Consider the following 21308-nt stretch of genomic DNA (forward strand, 5'->3'; position numbering starts at 1 on the left):
AAGCACAATGCCTCAGTAGTAGTTTATTTACATCAAGGAAAAGAAGTCAGTTCCATAGAATTGTAATCCTGTTAATTTATAACAGTCTTAAGGCTGAAATTAAGATCCAAAGGTCAGCAACACAATAGTCCGATCAACCAATACCAAGGTTGAAAAAAATCTCAGGTAGTAATTTCCAATAGCGGAACAGCCAGGTTAGAAAAATCAAGTAGCAATATTCGATGGAGGAACAGCCAACACGTGTTTCGCCCCTTAAGCGGGTAGGCGGGGGCTTTTTCAAGGCCAATTCAAAGCATAATGAGAAAGCTTCTGGCATCAATTGTCACTATTGCGAATAGAAATCTAAGGTTGCGGTAAGCAAACAGAAAGTCGCAGAGAAATCTCCTGCGTGTCCTGCGTTAAATCGCACTGTATGGTACACATTCCTTCAGGATTGGGGCAGCTACTGCTGCAGCCCATTTGGGTCAGGACTGGACAATGATTAGGGCTATAGGTAGATGGAAGTCTAGATGCTGCGAGACCTAGAAGGGTTTGTTGTTATGGATCCTTGCTTGCTAGTCAGTTTTAACACGTGTTTCTGGGGGAGGGTTTAAATCTGGAGACCACCGCTACAGTTCTTTTTCTTTGCAGGGTGTGTGTCCGGCCCACAGAAGGACAAGATGGTCATATGGCTGATCGGCCATTCCTTTATCCACTGGGCGGCGAAGTTTTCAGAAAAACGGATTTACGGGCGGGCTTTGGTACTCCCTAGCAGTCAACATGGAGTTTTCTGGTGGGGCAAAAGCGGCATTAGGTGGGGAAGTCTGCTTCCATTTATTACTTCTAGCTTGCCAAACTGGCGTTGTCCTGATTTGCTGTTGATTCATCTGGGGGAAAACAACCTTGTGAAACTGTCGGGGCTCACACTACTGCAACACATGCAGAGAGACTTGGAATTCCTCAAACAGAGGTTGCATGGTACCTGCTTGGTCTGGAATGAGTTTGTGCCTTGACAAGCATGGAGAAGGGCAGTCAAGTATGGAGCCATGGAACGGGCTCGCGAGAAGCTTAATCGGGCTATGAGGGTGTTCTGTTGGTCACATGGGATAAAAGTTTTAAAACATGAAGACATCAAGTAGCAAGTTGAGGCACTTTTCAGGGCAGACGGAGTGCATTTGTCACAGTTGGGGAATGCATATTATCTGACAGATTTGAGGTTATTGGTGGGGGATTTGTGGGGAGAAAAGATGTGGCTCAGAGAGCAGGCGTAAAACGATAAGGTTGCAGTAGTGTGTTTTTTTCCTTTTGGTGGGGCAGCAAAACGCCAAGTGGGTTTATGCTGGGGGGCAGTAGATGGGGGAGGGTGGAGAGACAGATGCGGCCCTGGCCACCCTTTCAGGGGAAAAACAAGCAGGTGAAGGATCAGAGTGTGCGGGATGCACAAAGCAAGTATGGCATGAAAGGGAAAGGGGAGTGTCTAGGGGACTGGAAGCAAAAAATACGGGTTTTGAAGTGAAAAGATGAGCGACAAAATCTTAAAGGGTGGGCTCTATTAAAGTTGGGGTTTATACGTTGAAAAGTTAAAGTATGTATTTTTGTTACAATCCTGTCCTAAATAAATTACCTTTTACACTGAATGATTGGTGTCACTGAAGTATGTCCCGAAAATATTTTCCCATCTGAGATCAAACATTGAAGAGGGACCGCAAACTATAACTCCGATGGGTACCACTGTGCTGATGTCATACGTACACGTTGGATGGCTGGACTCTGCCCTGGTGACTATGGACACTTCTATTTCAACTGTCATTTTTCAGCTGCACGTCAATTAAGTGGCACTTGTTAGGGGCAGCTTAGGTCGAGATGACTGCGTTTAACTCTTGTCTAAATACGTTTTCTTGTTGTGTTGTACGTCGGATATATGATCACCAAAGACTTTCGGATCACTGGGGGCTAATTTCCACCATGACGTCAGTTTTTCTTTCGTCAAGCGACTAATAACCATGCCAGTTAACGTTATTAGCCTCCCTTAACGGGCCACTTTATTTCTTGTCTTCTAGATTTACTATGTTTTGTCTCTTAAAATTATAGGTGCATGTCTGATTATCAAGCAGGATTTCACCATATAGTGAGGTTGCAGGTGTCTATAAATCTTGTGTTTTGTTTGGGGTACAGTGGTACCAAATGCAGCCATTTAAACTCATGAACGTTTGGATCATGCATTTGACTTAATTGACATAACATTCTGTGTCTGTATAGGTTGTGTGTTGGTTGTAGCACAGTGAAACTGATTTAGCAGAAACTTTACTGCTGTCCCTCACCTGACGGAAGTCCTCTATTTGTGACAGTTTATGCACTATGTTAACTACAGTACAAATGGTTTGAATGTGGAAAGATGCACTGAGAAGATATTTTAGATGTGCATGCCTTTAAGAGTAATGTCAGAAATCCTGGCGGTATCAAAATTAAAGTAAATGTTATAATTTAGACTCTAGGCTAATAGAATGTATTAAAACAATGTTGAATTTCGAATGACTAATGATTTAAATATGTGTGCTAATATAGAGAATTGTAGTTCCATGTTATATTGATCACAATGTATTAACAGAGTCATCTCATCTAAAGTTACAGTACTATGAATATTAATGAAGAATTAATCATTTCCATCTTAAAAATGTGTTTTATTTCATGCATTAATGTACTGTATTAATTTACTCTGGCATTTGTCTAAGTGAGGCCTGTTAGGCCCTGTTTTTCGTGCAGAGAATGCTGACTCATTTCTATAGCGTGAACTTTCTTTCAGACTTTGTTCCCATGAGGAGACTAGCTCTGGAAATAGGTCCCTATCGTTTTAGACATAGAGAGAAGTGAAACAAGGTCCTTGAATGTAGAATCCTAAACTGTGGATTGACATTATCTGGAATTGTTTCAAACTCGTGTAGAGCTACATGGATGGATGATGTTCCCATGACAGACCTGCTAAGAAATATTGATATTTCAACTTGGAGTTATGTGATCAATTTCTAGTGGATGATACCCTCTCAACAGAATTTGGACTGTCACTTAGAGATCATCAGATTGCTGCATGAAATTTAATGTCTTTGGCTAGTTGAACTTGGAGCAGATGGTAAGATTCCCCTTGTTCAGATCTTCATATTTTCCAGAATCCTCGTAGATTAAGAACCCCGCATGCTGAGCCCCTTCGTGATGTATCTCCCTGTCTGTTTTGCCCCTTTGAAATGCCCTGGTGAGAATTAGAGATTGTTTCCTAAACCCCAGCAGAAAACTCTTGAGCGAGCTTCTGACATGCTGATGCTTTCCCTTTTTACCTATATGTTGCCTAGCTTAATTAGTAGTTTATCGCCCGAAATTACCTTTTCCAAATTCTTTTTATCCTTTTTGTTCTTTTTGTCTTTTGCCCGCATGTGTTCTATCCCACACATGTTCTTCCCTGATGTGGCTGATTATGGTGTTTCCTCGTGCTCAGCTAAATTACACCTCTGCTGATTTAAATTGACTTGATGCTTGCCAAACCTGAGCCATGCTTAATTTCTGTATCTCAAAAAATCTTGTTAATATTTTGTACACTTCTTATTGAATGCTTGGTTTTATTAATGTTAGTTCGCCTGAACTTATTTCATCGCCCTAGGCAACCCTTGGTGATTCTATATCTCTATAACCTTGTCTTGTGAGTTGTCTACATGACTTTAAGCTTAAGTTTATTATAAGACCCCCTTTACTTTATTCCTGATTGGAGTTTTCCCATTATGGCAACGTTGGTCATGCTGTGTAATTTTATTGGTTTGTATTGAAATTGTGTTAATAGTTCTACCCCATTCTATACAGGGTCCAGAGATCCATTTATCTCAATGAGCACTGATTTCTGCGAAGGATGAAAATGCTTTTGGCCTGAAGATTGCGGTAAACTGTGATGTCATGAAGTGTTCGGCAGAGTCGTCGTACTTAAAGTGATTGTGGCGCTTGTTGCTCAAAAATGTCCGCCGTTGTTGTTGTTGATGGGTCTGTCGTGGTCTAAGATCTTGGGATAACACACAAGTGTAGAGGTCACTTGGTTAATTTATTGTCTGCAGTGAGGTACTTGTCATGAGACGTCGTTGGCAGTGCCAGTAGTTTTCATTGACTGAGCTATTGGTTGGTATTAAGTGAATCCTTAGTGCACATGGAGGATCTGTACCAACCGGAGTGAGAACTGCTAGTGACGTTTCACTCGTTATGTAATTGTGAAAGCTACAGTTGGAGAGTGTATTTCCATACAATTTTGAGGTGTTAGAGTTCCTACCCTGAAGTGTGCAGACCGGTTGTTGGTTGTTGGAACAGAGTTACCGTCCGCTGGCCCAGCGAAAATGTCACATCAACATTGCCGCCGGCTCGTAATTGAGCCGGCGGCAATGCTGATGTGCAGCGGGTGCAGTAGCACCCGTCGCGCATTTCACTGCCCGAAATTCGGGCAGTGAAATGCGCGACGGGGCTCTGCCTGGGGGCCCCTGCACTGCCCATCCCAAGTGCATGGGCAGTGTAGGGGCCCCCAGATGCCCCCTGAGTCCCCTTACCGCCAGCCTCTTCCTGGCAGTGCAAACCGCCTGAAACAGGCTGGCGGTAGGGGAGTCCTAATCCTCAGGGCAGCGCTGCCTTGGTGGATTATCACCGCCGGGGCTAAAATGGCGGTATAGCGCCGGCCCTGGCAGTGCGACCGCGGCGCTACCGCTGCGGTCCAAGTATGCCGGGAGGCACCGCCAGCCTGTTGGCGGTGCTCCCGTCGTTTTGGCCCTGGCGGTCAAGGACGGCCAGGGTCATAATGACCCCCATTATGTTTCGGAAGTGATTATTAGTAATTACGAGCTATGGCTTTCTTAGAGCCATTTGAACTTTTAGTAGGAGCTTTTTCAACATTTGCAAGTAGAGAATAACTCTTGATGAACTTTCTAGAAGATCAAGGATTTTTTTTTTTATAAAATGCAATTTTAAAGACTATTTTTGATTTGCTTTACTCACAAATAATGAGACAGAAAAGAGACTGTGATGCATTCAAGCCGCTTTGCAATTTCGCATTTTTGATTCATGAATTCAAACTTTTGGGTCTGAAAGTAGAGAACTCATGGAGTTGAATTGAAATAGAGGTAGCACATATAAATATATATCTATAGGTTTAAAGGTAGTGACAGTTTTCATGATTTTATTATGACTCATTGAATTGAGTTTACCCATAGCAAATGATTCAGAGAAGGTTACATTCACAAGGGCCTCAAATTATAATAAATTTCATTACAAATCAAGATGACCTGTTTAAAGATAAGAAATATTTACTCATTGATGGTTCCAGAAGTGACTTATCAGCAAATACGTACCACAGACTTCTTTATGTGTATGTTGACACCATGGAAGCAAGAGGTTGTTATGTTTGCACACAGTTAACACTGTTGCATCAGCAGAAGCATTATCAACACTTCTACTCAGATTATGATCTACTGTTTTCAAATGTCCCCATCATGAAACATTTGAGCAACATTGCAAAGACGAAGAACATTGACACAGTGGGAGGTTTCTTTGAGCCTACATTGACATTTGGTATAGCTTGCACTCAAGAACAATTTAACCTGCATTCTTAGCGAAGTAGAAAAGGAGTTCATTTGACAAGTTGAAGAAAGGAGACGAGCTATGAAGGCAAAGATAGAAAATTGAGTAGTTTTATAAAATTGGGAAAAAGATGAAGCTCACACAGTTGCTGGAAATCAATTATCCCTGGCTATAGACTGTCAACATGTAGGGATGTTATGTATATATAAACCTAGTTCAAAGACTGACACACATTTTGTAGGAACTAGTAAATGTAGGTGTGTTTTTATTTGAAGGTGTTTGGACCTTTATGTTAGCTGAACAAGACCCTGCCATACCAAGTGTTTATTTCATTTGTGAGAAAATGCCTATTGCAAGCTGCTGAAAGGCTGTTATGGTACTTGCTATCTGGGCCTAGTTTTTCCAAATATATATCATGTGGACCATTTAATAATCCAGTATGGAGTGAAAACACCAGAGTCAAAAGAGTAAGTAGTGCTTCAGAGATTGTAGGAGATACTTTTCGTGCCATAATTCCATCAGTAGGTGTTATTTTACATGATCTCAAGATCAGAAAAGTTGTCAACAACAGTAGATATATTATCTACAGACACTGCAGGTGCCATATTCCTAATGGACACAGAAATGGTTGCTATGAGATCAATGGCTTTGCAGAATTGCCTTGCATTTGACATTCTTCTTGTAAAGAAAGGGAGAGTTTGCAAAATGTTACATGTGCAACAATGTTGCACTAACATACCTGACATTAATAAAGAGATGAGAATGTACATTTCAAATATGACTGACTTGAAACAGGACCTGAAGGAGTTAATAGTGACGGTGCATGGGAAGTGATAGGTAGTAGTTTTTCAGCTACTGGAAGGTGGTTTGGACACCTAGGAAAAGGAATTGTATGAACCATTTTGAGACCCCCTTTTGATCACTTTTTTGTGTGCCCTAGTTGCCATTGTTTTTTACAAATTGTACAAGAAGCAAAAGGAGAAAGGAGCCAAGCGTAGACAGAAAAAAGAGGAGACTGAGATGGAGACTAGGAGAAGCATATACCTTAGTACCATCAAGCAGTTAGAGGACTTCAGAAGACCTTTCCCAAATAATCCTCTGAAATGTTGAGCTGTCTCATTGAAAGTGAGAGTTGGAATATTTGTGATGACTTGATTCGCCATCAAAGGGGGGCCTGATGTATCAGAAACTTTAGTGCTGTCCCTCATGTCACAGAAGTCATATATATGTGACAGTTTATGCATTATGTTAACATTTTAGATGTTCATTTGTTCAAGAACAATGTTAGAAACCCTGGTGATATCAAGATTAAAGCAATTTTTTAAAGAATTAAATTGATATTATGTTATAATTTAGACTCTAGACTAATAGAATGTAGTAAAAGATATTGAATTTCCTATGACTAATGATTTAACTGCATGTGCAAATATAGAGAATTGTAGTTCCACGTTATATTTATCGCAATGTATTAACAGTCTTCTTATTTAAAGTTACTGTAATATGAATATTAATGAAGAATTTTAAATGAAGAATTAATAGTTTGATATTAAAAATTTGATTTGTTTGATTGAACAATGTGCAAGTAAATCTTATTGTCTGAGCAAGGAGTAGAAATTATATTATGAACTGGAAATGTGGGAATATTATTACTTTACTTAAAAGGAAGCATTAATGAAAGGTGAAAAGCAAAGTACAAATTACTTCATAACTACAAAGGAAAAAGTTTATTCACAATATGCTTAATGACTTCCAGGTGTAAGAGACAGTGTACCACAATTACCAGAATTCCTCTTTGTGTACAAAAGATGGGGGAAATGGATGCTAATGGTGAGAACAGACTGAAACTACTGTGAGAAAGACCAGGAGTCGAAACTTGTTGTGGTGTCTGGCATCACTCTAATTTAATAATAAAGGATACTGCCAAGTGCTATCTCCTGGGAGTGCAGCATTATTCTTTGGTGTGGCATTCAATATTGTTTTATTGCAAATGTTACAGTGATATTATCCATGATGTCTCAGAAGATTTCATGACTGATGTGGGATATTTAGCAATGTATGGCGAGGAACTTAATGTTTTCTTTCACTTGGTGGGAGTTTTGAAATTGCTCCCAGCAAGCAAGAGCAAACACAGGTTTCCCTGCCCGCCCCATTGCTGGCAGGGAAACCTCTATGTCCCATGTATGGGCATCCTGGGATATAGCAGGAGCTGTCTTTGAGCATGTGGTCCCCAGGGCCAATATTAGCTCTGGGAGGTGGGCCGTGCAGTTCCCTCACCTTTGAATGCATTTCTGGGTCCTGTGGGATGGAGTCACTGGCACTCAAATTGGCCTGGGATGGGGGCCAGGCAGCAATTTGTGGCCCCCAACTTCAGCACCTGGTAAAGTCCCTGTGGGACCCCTCCTTCATACCAGGAGGGGGTCAGAGTATTCCTACCCTGCTTCCTTGTGGTTCTTTTAATTTTTTCTTGGGACTCGGCAGAGTCGTAGTCCCAAGATGTCTGCCAGCAGTTCCTGGTTGAAGTGGTGGCAGCCACTCAGATCTCATTTTGAGATCTGTCGGAATTGTGGACTGCTGCATCTATAGATTATAAATAAATGTTTTTTCTTTAGTAACTCCAAAACTACTGAAAAGATTTACAGAAATTACAAAAAGAGATTTTTATGGACCAAGATCTAGCTTTATGCCACATTTGGTTTAATTCTGTCTAGGCGTTCGGGTTCTAATATCTATTGGAAATTGCATGGGGAAAATGCATTTTGGGCCCACCTTTTTATCTCAGCCCCCACTTGACAAACCACCGCAAAACTTTCCAGACAACAGCTGAAGTTACCAGGGCACTAGTTTTGTAAATTCTGTGAAGATTCATCAAATGGCGCAAGTTATTAGCAAAACAAGAAACACTTTTCCCATGGAAACTAGGTCCTAACTATAACTACCCACTGGCTGGGCCACGCACGCCTTCGACCGTGCAATGCGGGCTGGCCGCAGGGCCTGGCCTGCTATATTTACATTTGTAAGTGCTTCCGGTTGAGGTTTAATTTCTGTGAAATGAACATTTGTGCCAAAATGGATCCTCACCTGCTTATTTATCCAAGAAGAGTCCACAACTTTGCGTAAAATGTCTACCCAACTGGAGTACTCTCTACTGGCTAATTAGTAAGTGCAACTTTGTTGAGTAAAGGTATAGTGCACATTCTACTCTACCACTGCGTAAAGGATCATGAGGTAATGCCTTCAGTGACCATGTTGGGTGTAATTTGACAATGTGACTGTTCCTCGTGCATCATCCATCTAAAACATGTGCTAACATGAATCCTCGTATAGAGAAGCTGGCGATTCTACAAAGAGCTGAATTTCCACCAAACAAAGGTACTTCCTCTTACTGATATGAAAAGTGCCTCTTTGTTAGGTCGAGATGTGTTCATAATCTTCAGTGGCACGAACACTCGGAGGGTCTTTTTGTATATCAAGCTGGAAAAAGGCAGGAAGACCAATACATACCACAAATGAATAAGGAGCAGGGTCAAACGGGTGCTACTTCGAGGTAATTTGCAAACTCGTAGTAACTAACATCATAAGGAATGAACTCTACTCTCACCAGGAGAGGACAGGAAAGATTCTGCTTGTCACAGTCACCACAGAACAGATTGCACTCCACTAGAGTAAGTATGCATTCACCTCCATTGAGTATGTTAATCTGTTAATTGTGGATTGCAGAGAAAACACTTGCTTTGCTTTTGAAAAGTTCAACAACTGTAGAGGATTTGTCCTTTACAGAAGCAGACCTTCAACAGGTGCTCATGCTATATGTATATTTGTAATTACTTCTACTTGCAGTTTAATTTTTTGTAAAATGAACGCCGGTGCCAGAGTGGATCCTCAACTGCGTATTTAGCCAAGAAGAGTCCACAATTTTGCGCAAAACTGTGGACTCGTTAAAACCGCAAGGGAGCCTCATTTGCCCGGCTGTCTCATTGCTCATTGATCCTGCACTCAGGGAGCAGCAAGAAATGCTGTACCCTGCATGCGGGAGCAATTGTTTCATCTGTTTTCCGTGCACAACAAGGGTTAGAATAATGTAAGGTAATTGAATATTACTTAAATTTAGAATCCTAGAAATTTACTAAAAAAATAAAGGTTAAAGGGATGTTATAGTTAGGGAATAGAATTAAAAAAAAACCTTAGTGTCAAAATCCTGAGTTATAGTTACCTTAGAGCACGAGTATAACTAGAACTGTTGAATTTCTATATTTTTATGTGTGTAAAATCTGAACCTAACAACAATGTCCCCCTAACTGTTGTTTTTTTAGTAAATGTCTAAGGTTTTTTAAATTCTATTTCCCAACTATAGCGCCCCTGAAACCTTTGTTATTTTCAGTAAATATATAAGTATATATTACCTACTGGCGGTCTCTATGAGGTAATTGTAGTTAGGATCTAGTTTCTATAGGAGAAGCATTTTTTGTTTTACTAATAACTGTGGCGCTCTTTGACAAATCTTCACAAATTTTTCAGAATTAGTGCCCTGGTCACTTCAGCTCCTGTCTGGAAAGCTTCAGGGAGGCCTGTAATGTGGGGACTGAGAAAAAAGGGGGTCACAAAACATGTTTTTTTCAATCAATTTCCCATAGGGATTTTAGACATGAATATACCTCGAACCACCAAACGGAATAACACCAAATTTGGCAGAAAGCTCGAATTTGGTCGAGAAAGGTCTCTTTTTGTGATTTGGTGAAAAATACGTTTAGTAGTTTTGGAAATTATAAAGGAAAAAGAAATACAGATATCTAGGGATGTGAATCCTCTGTGGATCTGACACACCTCATCCTGTGATCTGACTGGCTGCCAACACTTCAGCCAGGAAGTGTCGGCAGTCATCTTGGGACTCAGCTGAGATCCAAGAAAAACACAGAAGGAGGCAGGGTAGGAATATCCTGACCCCAAGACCTGGTGTTAGGATCCCATAGGGACCACGCCAGAGCCCCAAAACTTTTTTTAAAACCATTTTGTCGCATAATCATGAAGGATCAGCGAATCTCAGCAAAAATTGAAAAAAAAGAAAAACGCAGTCTCCCTGAGCCTTTGTTGTGCAGGGTGCACCTTGTGCAGATGACAGGCACTGGCTGCGAGCCCTTAGATAGTTAACATGGTGCAGCGCCTGTTCTCGCACTGAGCCCCCAGCCTCTGCCACTGTGCATCCATAATGTCTGCCAGTAACAGGGCTCCCCAGAGGACACTCTGGCTTCTACCTGGTGCCCCCGCTGCCCAGGCATTCATCTGTTGCTTCATACAGGGAGCCACTCAGTGCTAATCAGGTCAGTGATCATCTCCTGGCTCGGGGGATGTGACAGCAGCCTATCGCAGTCTAACCAGTAGCATCTCCTGGATCTTCCCATCACTTCTTTCCCGCTAGAGTTGGAGGATTTCAGCTTTTATTGCTTGCTGTTTTCCAATGGAGAAGGGTAGTTTTGCACATACACCTAAAGCAGAGGAGGTCCAGGCTGCGAGGCTACCTGATAGCCATTCAACTGAAAACGTCCGCTGCTCGCCCATCTTCCTGATTCGCTGGCGCTTTGACAGACACCTCGGGGTTGTGAGGAGAAGCGTCCCCCATGAGGTAAGTGATGGTTTATAGTGCAGTCCGGTCCTGTCTGTTGTGAAATTTAGGACTTTCCTGGCCGTCTGCACTGCAGCCGGCGACGAGGTTTGCAGTTTGTCAGGAACCATATGCCGGTGTCCCAGGAAGTATTGTTTTATCGATAAATGGAATACTGTTACTTGTCCTGTGTGTGTTTTTTTTACAACCTGTGCCAGCTGCGGTGGAGTGTGGTGAAGTGGTCCGTTTCTAAACTAGGAAATTAGAAATAGTTTGAGAAAGGTATGCACCAGAAATTCAAACCGCTTCCCTCACATGAACCTTACATTTATTCATGTATGTGGATGTAAGCTTGCAGTTATGAAGGTGGTCTGGCAGGGAAAGGGGTGCTACGTTTTTGCACCCATACCTGACCAGAGGCTGCTGGGCCCTCCTTGTGTGGGAGATGTTTTTGTTAATGACAGTTGTGCACTGTCCAGGTGCTGCTGGCCCGGACGAAATGAGCAAGTGTGCTTACCGTGATGACATCTAATTTGTGTCAGGGCTGCGGCATGTAGTTGCACGTACAATGCAGGAATGCAAGGACTGCCAGGTTGATGGTGAAGGGTTGTGATTGAGACACCATTCACCTAGTCCTCTAGGCAGAGAAGAATGTATATGGAGAATGGACCAGAAATACACCTGGTCGATGTCAGGTGCCCCTTTCTCTCACTTTACATTCTGGTATTTGCAGGTGTGAATTGATAACCAGAGGAGTAAACCTACCAGCAGCGTAGCTTGGTCAGTAAGACTGGGGGAGTGTGAGCTTTAGATTTCCCGACAATCATGCTGGCATATATTTAAATACACTACACGACAAGCAGGGTGCATGAGAGGGGCTTAAGAGCCAGTAGAAAAGAAGAGGTATGAGAATTGGTGGAAGTACTAAGTTAGAGAAACACAATATTTTGTGAGCTAATAAAAAAAATTTAGGGCTTCCAAAACCCAGGTGAGAGAGAGTATGTCTGTTTTGTCAATGTGTGTGTGTGGATCCTGGCTAGTACTAAATGAGGATGGAGAGGCCAGGGGAGGTCTAGAAATGCCCGGATGGGCAGATCAAACGGATCCGGTGGATCTGCTCAAAGTTGGATTAATGTTTCCTGTATTTGTACCCCTTCTGAAGGCGGGGTTTTGAGCTAGAGATTCTTTGAGTTGTGCTTCGATTTTCGCCCCTAGTGTTGCCAAGATCTGGCCCAAGAGGGGTCCCAACTCGAGCTCCTGTGTGCTGTCTCTCCTGGGCGACTTCATAAGGAGTGAGATAGAACAGGCCACCAGAGCAGGCAACACCACTTCTACCACTGTCTGGGATGGAAGTTAGATTGGCATTGGCTCACTGCTATGAACTTGCGCCAAGGCAGTTATTGTGTGGAGGCACTTGGTGCCAGAATTGATATCCTCTTCGAATGGAAGACTCGTTGCACCTGAGATTGGACCTGGTATGGACTCTTCTGAGGGGTCCAATGCCTGATTACATCCAATGTAGCTTGACAGAGTGTCAAAGCAGTGCCTGCTTGTACTAGGGCTCATCTCGGTCTTGTATAAACTTGGGCAGGAGTGTGAAATTCGAGAGTGTCTCCATGTAGCTAACTGTACCTCAGAACAAGCTGACCCTGCAATTAGCTGGGTTTCTTCAGGGCCTTTGAGGTCATCGGCAGCAGGAGCCGAAGAGCATGGGGCAAGGTAGTCTGTCTGTGGGACCTTAAAGAAGTAATCTTGAATCTGCCCCTTGGGTGTCCCAAAGAAGAGGGGCCTTCACAACTGCTTCATGCCAAGGACAGACCGCTCCAATGAGGAATTTGTTGGCGTTGTCCCCAAAATCATTGCTAGTTTTTCTGTTTTGGCGGTTGAGGGAGCTATTGGCGTTGGTGTTTGTGTCAATGATGGGCCATGTAGGGCAAGTCCTGTCCCCTCCTGAGCCCTTTAAACCTTCTGACCCCTGTTCTCCCAGTTTATTCAGGTGACTCATGGCAGTGGAGTCCCCATTGGGAGAGGAGAATGGAGGCATGAACAGGATGTCTGGCAAGGTTTCTTTTGGGGATTTTTTGCAAAGAGGGGCTTTCTTTTTGGGCATAGTGTCCACTGCCTTGATCTGTTCTATTCTGTTCTGTTCTGTTTATTAAGACCCGGGTTGGCTTGACTTGGCTTGCCTTGACTTCCTTGGCTTGCTTCAGAGCTTTGGAGCTAGGATGTTTTTAAACCTTTAAGTACTTAAGTGCCTTCCCCTTTGAACCTTTGAGTCTTTTGCACTGCTGGTTTTAAGTAAGCCCCAAAATGTTTTGTTGCACTTAATCTGTTATGTGGCACTATACAGCAGTGTATGGCCGAATTATTCTGGGCTAAGCAAAACAAGTGAGCAAGTGTTAAGGTTAAGACCACCTGATAAAAAGCCTGTCGGCAAAAGCCCCCACTGGAGACCAAAAGCTGGGGAGAAGGAGGTGGGCAGGCCAACAGGGGATGGAGACAGGAGCAGGTAAGAGATTCTTGCAGCTAGGAGCATTCAAGATGACCATAAGCGGGTCTCACCGGGTTAACCACAAGCCGCACCCAGACGTAGCTTAGCCACCCCTTGAGGAAATCCGGGGCGTGCTGTGCAGCAGCCAGCTATGACTAACACGCATGCAGTGCTTATCATGTTGCACTCACAAGGCCTGCTGCACACTTTGTTGCGAGTGAACAGGTGGCTCCCTGCACTCGGATTCCTCCTCAGAAAGGCTCTTGGCGGGCACTAAGCAGGGCAGGTGAGAGGAAGTCAGTTGAGGTAGGCTGAGGTCTGAGCAACGTGAGGCAGCTTTGCCTTGCAAGCCACGCTGGCCTAATGCCAGCTGCTTCTGCACAGAGCAAGCTGCCTGCAGCCTAGTGCTTCCTACTTGACTGCCCCTCCAGTCATATAAGGGCAAGAGAGAATGCTGTCTGGCCACTTCAACAGGTTTCTAACTGAGCTTCTGGCCTCTGGCTCTGACTGTGGCGGGTGCCAAGATCCGGGTTTTGGAGGATTTCATACCGGAATTTCATGTAAAATGTTTTTGCTACTCTTCAAAACTGGGATTTAATTTGAGATTTAAAAATTAGAGGTCAACTTTCCCAATCCCAGAGTTTGGTAAAGATTACTAAAAAGATAGTCCCAATACACTTGTTTTAAATGACCCTTTGAGTGCACGTTAAGGGTATGGGGTTCCTCCCAAAAAGGTTTGAGACCAAGTTTAAGGATCCAGGTCCTTACGTGACAAACCCAGGGGAAGGATACAGATCTATCTAGGTCCACTAACTCAATTAATGCTTCTCTGTAATGGACCAGGCCTTGTGTTGTCCACAGTCTGTACCAATAGAGCAATGGCTTTAAAGTTGCCAAATGGTCAATTTGCTTTAAATTCAAATCAAGGAACATTGGCATCATGGGTGTTGAGGCAGGTAATCCTAATATGCCTCTCAAAATTGTTTTCTTGTAACGCTAGTTGTTGTGAATTAGCAGATCCCCATAGCTCTGCCCCATAATGTGGAGACCTAAGCTTTGTGACTGTAGACCTCGAGCACAGGAGCTTCTACTTTTACTCTTGAGTCTCTATATTTATTGCTGATCGCTATAGAGTTATGGACAAAAAGCGCTTTAGCTTTGTCCACAATGGGGATCCCAGGATAACTTGAAATCCAACATTATCCACAAATAGTAAAACAATTGTACACGTTCCAGCTTTTTCCCTTGAATTTGATGTTCCTCCATAAGTCTATAAGGTCTGACAATCTAATATTTATATTAATTTCTAGCCCCTTTAACATGCAATATTCGTTAAACTTCTCTAATAGGGTCTGTAACCCCATAGAGGTTTGGGACATCAAAAAAGTGTCATCTGCAAAGAGAAGTGTGGGGACTAAGTCCACGCTTAGGCCCTAATTTTGAATACGGCGGGATTTCCCGCCGTGTTCAGGCTGGTGGTCTTTTCATCGACCGCCAGCTCCCTGGAAAACCCGCTGGCCGTATAATGTTTTCCCCGCCAGGCCGGCAAGCGGAGACAGTGTCTCCGCCCGCCGGCCTGGCGGGGAACACGGCCCTAACATTGAGGGCAGCTCCATTAGGAGCCACCACCAATGTTGGTGTGCAGCGGGTGCAGCAGCACCCGTCGCGCATGTCACTGCCCGTAAATTGGGCAGTGACATGCGCGACGGGGGCCTGCACGGGGGCTCCTGCACTGCCCATGCAGAGTGCATGGGCAGTGCAGGGGCACCCCCTCTGCCAGGCTTTTCCTGGTGGGATATCCCACCAGGAAAAGGCTGGCAGCATATGAAACATTATCCGCAGGGTAGCGCAGCTACCCTGGCGGATGGTGTTTCATCCCACCGCCAGGCTGCCTGGCGACGGGAGCATGGCGGTGGGTGCAGGCTGCCGCCTGCGGCCATCAACCTGTTCATTATGTGGCGGTTCGGCCCGCCATGCCGGCTGGCGGCTTCAGCCGCCACCTCCGGCATGGCGGGCCAAAGCGCCATGTTCATAATGACCGTCTTAGTCTTGGGGAATCATGGATGCTCTGTTTTAGATGGCCGACTACATCATTAATATGTAAAGAATAGGGTGGGTATGAGTATACACCCTAGTCTTACTCCCCAGGTAATGGGAATGGCATCTGTGAGCTCACTGTTTTGAACCCACCGGACCTTTAAATAGTTGTTCCCATGCATCCTAATTATCCGATGTAAAAGGTTTTCCGGGATACCCTGTTTCCTTAACAAGGCCCATAGGGTGCTCTTCGGAACCAGATCGAAGGCAGCGCGTAGCTCCACAAACCCAATATAGAGATGACTTCTCGTCAGTTTGGAATATTTCTACATAATACATAGGCGCATGAAGACCTGATCGATTGTGCTGGTTCTCGCCCTAAAGCCTGCTTGGCAGGATGTTAAAATGTTTCCCTCTTCCATCCAGTCAGCTATTCTATTTAACAGCTGCCTGGCATAGATATTTAGTAGTACGTCAATAAAACTAATCAGCCTGTAGTTTCCAGGCTCCTGCCTAGATCCTTTTTTATAGATCAGAATGATTCCTGCCCCTTTCCACGTCTCAGTGACAGGGTCTCCCCTTGCTATTGTATTACTAATTAAGTTTATATATGGGATCCATATGTTGATGCTATGTCTAAATAGGTCCTCTGGGATCTGGTCCAGGCCCTGGGATTTACCTAGTTTAATGGTCTCTATGGCCGCCACTGTTTCGTCCAGCCTAAAATTAATATCTGTTGTTGTAGCCAATGTTAGTTGTTCCCTGGCAGAAGAGGAATGTTGATGATGCTCCGATGGTTCTGAGTAAAGGTCTGAGAAATGGCTAACCCATATACCAGAATCTATATGGTGCTCAGTGTTAGATATCCCCTCTTTGCTCCTATGAGCAACTATCCTCCAAAAGGTTACTGTATCTTTAAGCCTGGCTGCAACAAGAAGTTCGGCCCAATTTTGATCCTCCCAGTTTTTCTCTGCATCGGCCAAGGTTTTCTTATGGCTTGCCCTCCCTTGCTGTACTACTATCAGATTTTTCAACTTTAGTGCTTCAGATAGTAGTTTTCTCCCCTCTTTGCATTCGCTCGTGTACCAGAGATTAGACCGCCTGAGGCATTTTTTGCATTGATCTGGATTTTGTTGTATTGTTTTAGTAAGGTAAGGCCTCAAAGCTATAATCAAGGATTGAGGAATGTCTAGGATTTGTATGTCAGCAGGTCTTCTATTGACATATGGGCTCAGTAGGTCTGCAAATGTATTTTCTATATATTCGCCATTTCTCCTAAGTTACCCAAGACTGAAGGCCATTTTACTGACCTACGGTTACTACTGACAGTAGGTTGATGTTCTACCCTATCTCTCTCTCCATGCAACTTAAATTTAGAAGGCACCCCGTTAGGTCTATACTTAACAGGAAATTATCACTTTCTCTTCTATTGTCTCTTTTAAATGTTGCTATCCTATCCCAGGTGGTTATACTATGCATGATATAATCAAGTCTGAAACGTACCCTGCCTCTTTGGAATGTATTCAAGTTAGAACCATCCTGGCGTATTCTACCATTGCAGGCCCTTCACCCATGTTTTACAGTGAAGTTCATAAGTTTCAAATCCACAACTGTACAAGGAACTGCCACTTCAGTGGACAAGAGGTGGATACCTCCTACTGTGTCTTCGTCCTCCCCCAATTGCTCCAGACCAATTATGGATTCGTAATTGCAATTGAAGTAGCCTCCTATTAATATAATTTCCCCGGCAGATATAGGCCCTCATTCTGATTCTGGCGGGCGGCGGAGGCCGCCCGCCAGAATTCCGCCATCCAAAATACCGCGCCGCGGTCAAAAGACCGCGGCGGGTATTTCAAGTTTTCCCCTGGGCTGGCGGGCGGCCGCCAAAAGGCCGCCCGCCAGCCCAGGGGAAAACGACCTTCCCACGAGGATGCCGGCTCGTAATCGAGCCGGCGGAGTGGGAAGGTGCGACGGGTGCATTTGCACCCGTCGCGTATTTCACTGTCTGCCAAGCAGACAGTGAAATACTTGTAGGGGCCCTCTTATGGGGGCCCCTGCAGTGCCCATGCCATTGGCATGGGCACTGCAGGGGCCCCCAGGGGCCCCGAGACTCCCCCTCCCGCCATCCGGTTCCCGGCGGGAGAACCGCCAGGAACTGGATGGCGGGAGGGGGAGTCGGAATCCCCAAGCCGGCGCAGCAAGCTGCGCCGGCTTGGAGGATTCCTGGGGGCAGCGGGAAACCGGCGGGAGACCGCCGGTTTCCCTTTACTGACCGCGGCTAAGCCGCCGCGGTCAGAATGCCCCGCGGGGCACCGCCGGCCTGTCGGCGGTGCCACCGCGTCCCGCGGCCCTGGCGGTTCTATACCGCCAGGGTCGTAATGAGGGCCATATTCTTTAGCATATCATCTAGAATTTCTATTACTCATGACTCCTGATTTGATCTCCTTGGTCTTATATAAACGTTAAAAAGGTAGAATAAAAATCATCTTCTTTTTTTACACTCAGTGACACCCCCAAGATATCAGGAGAGGCTATGTCATACATATATGTCTTAACATTTAGGGAAATTTTCACCCACAGGACCAATCCCCCACATGGTCTTCCACTTGATACCAGGGTGTCACTCACAAAATAGGTTTTGAAGCCCAAATATACTGTGGTTCCATTAACCAAGTCTCCTGAAAAAGGCAGAGCTAAAATTGATTAACATACTCATGCCAATCAGGGTTGATTAGTTTGCCAGGCTTCATGAGATCACAAAAACAGTATCCCTGACTGATGGAAACGCTGAACTTATTACGGGTCCCTGGGATATTGCAAGATCATTGCTACCAAGTGTTAGCCCCTGTTTCGTCCATGACCTCAAATTCTGTTGTTTGTTCTCACCTAGAGTTCCATCTATTGTTACACGTATATTCTTGCCCTAAACTAATGGGCCCAATTGAGTCAGTCAATCTACTGTCTCAAGGTCACTATCTCTTCCGTTCATTGCTGGCAGACCCATCCCTCTTTGACTATTCCTCAAATCTGAGGGGTCGGTAGAAAAAGGATTGTGCAATCTAAATCTCATAGTGGGTTTAGGGGAAGCACTGGATCTGAGCTCCATAGCAATGAGACCATCTATTAGTCTCTTGTCCCTCACTGTCTGTGTGATAGCGTTGTATCTCCCATTACCTCCTGACAACCTTTCTACTTTCACGATGTCTGAGCGAATAAATGATGGACATTGGCGCTTATGCCTGATCCAGTGGGTAAGTTTATTTTTGAGAGAGTCCCCATCTTCCCCCACATGATTGATGCAATTTCGGCACATTTGTTAAATAGTTTACATATTTCTTGAGGTGCCTTGAACTTCTCTCGAAGTATCTTATGCTTACAGAGCTAGTTGTCCTCCTGTTGTGGGGTATAACATGTGGTTTAGTTAGACACCATACTTCTATCGCTAGTGGCCAAGGTTTTGGATGGCCCTCCTAAGCGGTTTTACGAACTTCCTCATGGGGTGCTTCTACCTGGGGTTCAATGCAATCACGTAGCCTGCTATTACAACTGTTATCCCATTCTCTATGCCAATGTGATGGTAGCATTGCACTGCTCGAAATTTTGATTAAACTGTGCAAGGGTCATGGGGGAATTGAGCCTCTGCCTGGTGAATGCGAAGGTCCGGGTGGATCTCCTTTTATATGTGCCTGTTTATTGAATCCAGTTCCCCCTTTATCCTTTGCATAAACTGTCAAGACACTTTAACTCCCTAACCTCTTGCGTTAAATTACCAATTATCTCATGTAGGTTTACTTTATCCCGCGTTTTACATTTTGGGCAGTAGTCCTGGTCTTGATGTAATAGTACTGTTCCCTCCTGAGTCAATTGTACTACAGGGCCAACTTGGGAGTAAGTGTCTAATTTTTGTCGTGTGCGTTGTTTGACTCATCCTCCGCCAGAACAGTATATCTGTTGGAGCAGATTATGTCACACCCCTGTACTGCGCCCTCCTCTTCAATACTTTGGTTTCAACTTGGGGGCTGGTGTGGGGCCTGTGCAGTTTTGCCTATATCTCTTTCCGTTATAATATTGGGACTTTGGTGGATTGATTGCTGAACATCATCCCCCCGTCCTATCAGTGACTTTTACCCTTTGCGGCCCTATCTTTTTTGTGTAGAAAGACGTGATCTTTTAATCAGGTGCTTCCTGAGTTTTGGACTTGGCTCACAGCAAGGATTCAACTTTTTCTATTAATCCATCTATCTTGCAAATGGTACAGTTTTTCCCTGTATTTCTTATTTTCTTGGAGATTTTCCCCTTACCCAGGGTAAGCTCAGCCCCTTTACATTTCCCCATAATCTGTTGTTTTAATTAATTTGGTCCTGAACTACTCAACCTGTGCTATTTGTGCCTTTTTTCATGGGGGAGCCTACTCCTTATTTAGTGGTATTTCCATATTTGTCTTCCCCATGGAAGGTAATTAGCATCACCTGATAGGGTCTCGCAAACAGTGTTACACAAGTCATTCACTATGTGGTTGATCAGCTACCTGCCTAGACACATGTATGACCATAAATACCTTGTTTGTAATAGCAACGTCCACGACAACCCAGCGGGGGGGTCGGGCCAAAGTACATCACCGCATTGTACTCAGCCCTCACAGTTTGATCTGTGCCCAAAGACATCGATTAAAACTCCACTCAGATCTCAACCCAGCAGTCGGCTTTTACTTTGGGGCAGGTCACTGAGACCATTAAGACAATGCGAAAGGATGGGGATCCAGGGCCAAATTACCTTTCTGCAGGTGTTTTCAAATGTGCCCCAGAGGAGTGGGCCAGGATTCTCACTCCACTCTTCAATTGTTTTTTTCTTTCTTCGAATATACCAGATGCATGGAGGGGCTCCATCCAGTGCCTGATCTTCAAGAAAGGGGATCCCACAAATCCAGCAAATTACCATCTGATTGCCTTAGTAGCCCTCACAGCTAAAGCTTATGTACAACTTCTTCTGAAGCAACTAGAGGACTGGGCCATCAGTAATGAGATCTTACCTTTCTTCCAGACAGGGTCTCGAGCTTCAGCTTCAACCACTGATAACATAGTCTCCCTGTCTGTGCTTACCCAGCAGACTGCTTCTCGTAAGCATCTGCCACTCTTTTGCTGCTTCACAGATTATAGTGCTGCTTTTGACAAGGTAGACCGTCCCACCTATGGAGAAAGCTTGTATCATTGGGGATCCAAGCAAATCTTCTTCAAGCGATCATCTCCCTCTACTCTGACACATGGGTACATTTAAAAACTGGGCCATTTACTATCATTAAGAAAATTCAAACTCAAGGTGGCCTGAAGCCAGGATGCGTCCTAGCTCTGATGCTCTTCAACCTGTACACTACCAATTTAGGAAAGGGCCTAGCGAACCATAGCCTGGCCCGGCCCGTCCGGGCCAGAGGCTGGTGCACATCCTTCAGTATGCAGATGATATTGTGATTATGGATCACAACAGATGCAGATTGCAACGTGCTTTGAGCTGCCTCCATGAATACAGCACTGTTGCAACTGGCCCTTTTTGCAGGATTATCCCCAAACGTTTTGCTTTCTGCCTATTTTTTCAGATCTGTTTTGCTGGTTCATT

Source organism: Pleurodeles waltl, chromosome 6 (assembly GCF_031143425.1).
Source record: "Pleurodeles waltl isolate 20211129_DDA chromosome 6, aPleWal1.hap1.20221129, whole genome shotgun sequence".
Classification (NCBI taxonomy): Eukaryota; Metazoa; Chordata; class Amphibia; order Caudata; family Salamandridae; genus Pleurodeles; species Pleurodeles waltl.